Source organism: Argiope bruennichi, chromosome 8 (genome assembly GCF_947563725.1).
Source record: "Argiope bruennichi chromosome 8, qqArgBrue1.1, whole genome shotgun sequence".
NCBI classification, from domain to species: Eukaryota; Metazoa; Arthropoda; class Arachnida; order Araneae; family Araneidae; genus Argiope; species Argiope bruennichi.
The window spans coordinates 39,395,467-39,401,022 of record NC_079158.1 but is presented as its reverse complement, the minus strand read 5'-3'; positions in this window follow the sequence as shown (position 1 = coordinate 39,401,022).

Genomic DNA, 5,556 nt, shown 5'->3' with positions numbered 1-5,556 from the left:
TGCAGTATTTATTTTATTTCTGTGTCATACGAAAAATAACTGTGCATTATCTATTTTCTAGAGCTGAAATGCACATAAGCTCTCCATTGTTCAAATTAACACTTAGCAATAATTAGTAATAATACACTGTCTAAAATTCTGCTTAATACTTGTTTTTCTTTTTTCTAGATTATGAAGCAATGTATTTATTACAATAGTATAAAGGCATTATTTCAGAAGAGACTTCGCATTTCTATCAAGACGAGAAAAACCTTTCCAAATGCCTAGATTATCTTCAGCTGAATATTAAATAGTATTGGTGGGAGTATCTATAATTTATTATTAAGTTTTCTTGTAGATGATGCTATTTTATTTAATAGATTTTTACACATGATTTTATGTAGCATCATAAATTATGATTATTTTAAAGAGGACAGTGGTAATGTGCCATTGGAACAAAATTAAAACTTCATTTTTTAAGAATGATAGGAAACACAGGATTTTCAATTGATATAAGGTATCTTGAAAAAGGAGAATAAGCCTTTATTTTCTTAAATATTACACCTAGACAACTATTTAAAGAAACTTTGTTATCCTAATTATGTGGGAAATTGTGTGAGGATATTTTGGCTTCTGTAGAGGTTGATTACAAAAAAGTTCAATTTTTTAAAAAATATATAGTTTCCATTGTGTGTAAAAAGCCAATGAGAGTAACGTGCTTTTATTTATGCACACATAAAAGTTTCATGCATCTATCCATAAAATTTGCATGGATATGCTTATTTCTAAATATAGAGGCTTTATCATGAATGTAGAAGGAAGTACTTATTTTAGGAATGTAAATTTATTACTACAAGCAAAAGCAGATTTTTTCTATTAGTACACATTCTTGCATCATGACTTGAAAGAAATTTGTAACTCATGTAAATGATTATTCACCCTTACTGGTTGATAGTTGCAACTTCAACTTAGAAACTGAGCATTTAAGGTAATTCAGAGAAGTAGTGTAATTCTGAATAAGATTTTTTTTGCTTGCATTTATGTGCTTGATATTAAGATTACTTTCCTGAAAAACAACAATTTTATCAGCAAGGAATAATTTGAAAAAACTTCATATACTGTATTATTTGAGATTTAAAAAAAAATTAATAAGAGCTAATAAATGTATTATTATATTTTGATTCCATTCTTTTAGTAACCTTTTGTCACGAGTATGAAAAGTTATAATTAAATAACTTTAAAATTTTTTCAGATAGATGCATGAAACTTTTTGTGTCCATAAATGAATGCGAGAAATATTTTACTGACACATTTACTTAATGAAAGCAGTACAAAAATTTAATTTTTTACTGTCAAATTTCCACAGAATTCAATGCTTATTCAGCAGTTGCCTACTTTATCTAATGAAACTTTATATCTGTGTGCAATATTTAAGAAAATAATGCTTTTTCCATTTTTTGGGGATTTTCTATATACAGGGTGTCTGCCCACATTATTCATAGTCCAAGGGCTAATTTCGATAAAGTTAAGACTCTTTTCAATTTGAAATATATAATGAATGTATAGAATTATATTTTATATTTTTTCAGTCATTAAATGCGTTGCTGAAAAAATGACGATGTCTTTATCCTTGCACACTAAATTCCATTAATCTTATTTATTATAATATTCCACTTTTCTGCCACTGTAACTGACCAAATTACAAAACATTGATTGTCACTATTTTAGGCCATTTGAATTGCTGCTTTGCTAAAATCGCACACACACAAAAGCTAACTCCAGCTGTTGATTGGTCTAAAATAATGAATTTCAAATATTCATAATTTGGTCATAAAAAAGTGGAATTTCGTTTTGTTTAAAATATTAGCATGTCAAGAGTATTTTATTAAATATGAATAACAAAATTAACAGATTGCACAAGAAAATAGATTTAGTAGCTCTATTCACAACTCGTAAAATTTACAACAATTAGAGAATGACATATTTCAGTGTGGAAACCTATTTAAAGTATCCATGCTAATCTGGTTCAATATTTATTTAGCCTTTTAATGCAATGCATGTAATGACTTCTAATGGTTTTGTCTAGAATTCTATCTAAATTTTAACTGGTAATATAAAATTTGGATATAATTAAAAATGTTAGTGTAGTATTAATCATTGCATTATAAATTTAAATTATCCTTTCTCAGATGGTATATAAAATAGTGAGATTAGCTTCAATTTTATGCACAAACAACTCACCTTTGCAATGCTTTTGAGATTCATTTCAGATGAAGGCTAACCAGCATTCATCTACTCAGTTGCTTTGCACCATGGGTGGTATCTGGCCTGTACCAACAGTAAAGTGTTGGAGAAAAATCTAGGATAGTTTGAAATTTTTTTAAATATAATTTTGGCTATCAAAATATTCCACAACCCTGATTGTATGTATATAAAAGAAATTTAATTAAACACATTCATTTGCGAAATTTTAATTGCATTTTTTATATTGAAAAGACAAATATTTTGGACAATTAATATATAAAATGTAGGTGAGTAGTAGTAGTTTATCTTAAAAAATAAGCAATTCTTGAGAAAGAGGGGGAAAAAAAAGCCAATTTTAATGGAATATTTTTGATTATAGAACTATGACTTATTGTGGAATTAATTTGGGCTTGAAAGTATCCAATTTTATGAAAATTTCAAAGTAGAATATTGCTTGTAACAGTTGAATAGATTTACGAACACTGAAACTAAGTTATATAAAATGTTTTTTTATGCTAGTTTTTTATGAAAAATCATACTAAAGTTCTTTCATTGCATGTCTAAAATTAGCCGTGTTAAGGTGAAAAATAAAGTTAAGAATATTAGAAAATATAAAAACCATTCTATAAATATTAGTAAATAAAAAATTATTAATTATGTAGCAGATATTTTGCTATTCAAGTCCTTCAATTCATTAGGTTTCTTATCAATTGTCTTTAGTTTTATTTTCAAAAAGAAAAATAAGCACCTGGTCAAAAAAAAAATTATATAAGGACCAATAAAAATAAGCAGTTTTTAATGAAACTTATAATGTATGATTAATGGAACAAAATCACAAGTTGTCATGATTTCATTGTTAAAATAGCATTGATGTTAATATGAGTGATGTAATTTTTAATATGCGTGTTGTTATTGGATTAAACATTTCTAAGAAATGAATGCAGTCTTAGTACTTACAAGAAGTATTCAGCTTGGAAAGGCAATAACACTCTAAGGTTCAATTCCAGCAAGGAAAATTTATTCGTTGCAAATTTTCTTAATTTTAATTATTGAAGTAGCATATACAAACATGAATGTTTAACAGAAATAAGACAATGACATAAAGAGGTATCATTCACATGAACATAAATAAGGCACAACAACATAGTACCTTGCAGTCTGCTTCATAACCATAACTTTCAAGTGGGGAAAAAACTCAGATCTTGTGACAAGTAACTGTTCATTCAACACAACTCTCAGTTTAGTGACTAAAGGAATAAATCCACTTGGCACTTCAGCAGTACAAGTCAATCGTGTCCTTCATCAAATTCTCAATATTTTCTATTAGGAATGCCGAGACATTCAAATTTGATCGGTTTATTGATTACTATGATTTGATAACTCTAAGATATAAAGGAGGGGGAAAGACAGATTTACAGTTAGCTGGTAAAAAAATTAGCCAGAAAAATGTGTGATTAGCATGTATATATGTTACAGTGCATAGATTTCTAGTTTAGAAAAAATGAGAAACAGAATTTGTAACTTTTGATGTAATATTTATATATATATATATATTTATAGTTGGAGAAGGAAACATTACACATATACACAGGCATGCAAATACACACATTTTTTAACAAGAATTCCTGTCATATTTTATTCATTTGCTATTTACAAATAAGAGAGGAACTCCTCTCAACATATGGACTGCCACCTAACTGGTGGGAAATTAAAAAGAAATGGCCCACACGCACTCACATTTAATATGCTCAAATACACATAGAAACATACTTTCATTCTGAAAGAGTTTAGGGGAAAGTTAGGGAAGTGTGATTGCAAGCTTTTAAAAGTTCTCACTTTGAACGGGATGGACTTGCATTAGAAAATATATAGAAAAACCTTGAGATTAGAAAATGACTACTCTAATTCAATAGGTAGAATGTTGAGTTTTGGTTTTCTGAAGAACAATTTTCCATTTTTTTTTCTCTCTTTGTGTTGCTCTTGCGAACAGCTATAATTGTGCAGTTTAGAGAACAGAAAACTTATAAATGACACATAGATGCTTTGTTAATTTCTATAAAATACTACATTAAATATATTCCACTCGGGCTGTTACTAACAATTATTGATCTTATGCTTCAAAATAGACTTTCTGTATCTCAAATTATATCGGGATATTTGACATATGACTATTTGATTTGTATTAATTATCAAGTTAGTTAGGTTGAGAGCTAGATTGCAAAATGGATTCAAAACTTTTCTGATTCTAATCGGAAATTCAACCTGGTACATTTGGAAGAAGAAGAATACTATTCACTAATCACCAGGTGGAAAGAATGAAATTTTTAAAGTTAAGAATCTGCTCATTGAAGACTTTTCTGGTTTATTTATAATCTAAGAGTGGATTAAAAATTTATTTATAATGATTTATGAATATATGTTTTTAGAAACATGCCGAGATTTGTGATAATTATTTACATTGATGTAAAATAGGTTTAGATACTTATCTTCTCAATACCTGAGGAAGCTAAGGATGAACAGTTTTTGAAATATTTAAACAACATCTTGCCTTCCAGCACACACAAGAAAAGTCAATTTATATGCTTTAAGAAAATTGAATTCATTACAATAAAATCTTTCTTAACAAAGATAAACTACAAAAGTAATTGATTTAAATTTAATCACTGCATAAGAGAATCATGTACTCCTTTTGCATTTTAGTAAAACTATTAAATGTGTAATATCCATAGTAATTTATGGTATATACTACACATAAAACATAGTAGGTTTTATAAGCAAGCAAATATTCAAAATTAAATTTTTAGTGATATGAGAAAGGTTAATAGTTTAAATGTGATAAATTTGTTTATTAATTGCCTGAAAATCTGGACTATATTTATATGTTTTTAATTTTGAAAATCAATTTTGTGTGTTATTAATAAATGTATAATATTAAGGGCTACAAAAAATCAAACAAACGCTCAGCTGTAATGCATTTAGTCCTGTTTTTGCCAATTAAAGAGAGATTCTATTGCGATTGAATTCATATTTTAATCAAGCAAAACAATACTGTTTCCATGCATTAAGAAAAAATGTTTGCAATGCACTGACTATCTACAAATTAAATACAAATTTTACACTTTTTTTAAATTGACACCACTTTTCAAATCTATTTAAGGTAAGTGAAGAATTCAAAGTAAATGATTTAAAATGTATCCAAATTAATTTTTAATCCAAATATACGGTTTCTGCCACAGCAATATGAAAACTTTAGTGAGTATAAATGCATGTCATTAAGAAAATGAAATTTAAATAATTTTTAAATGCTGGATATATTTTTACATAAGTTATTCA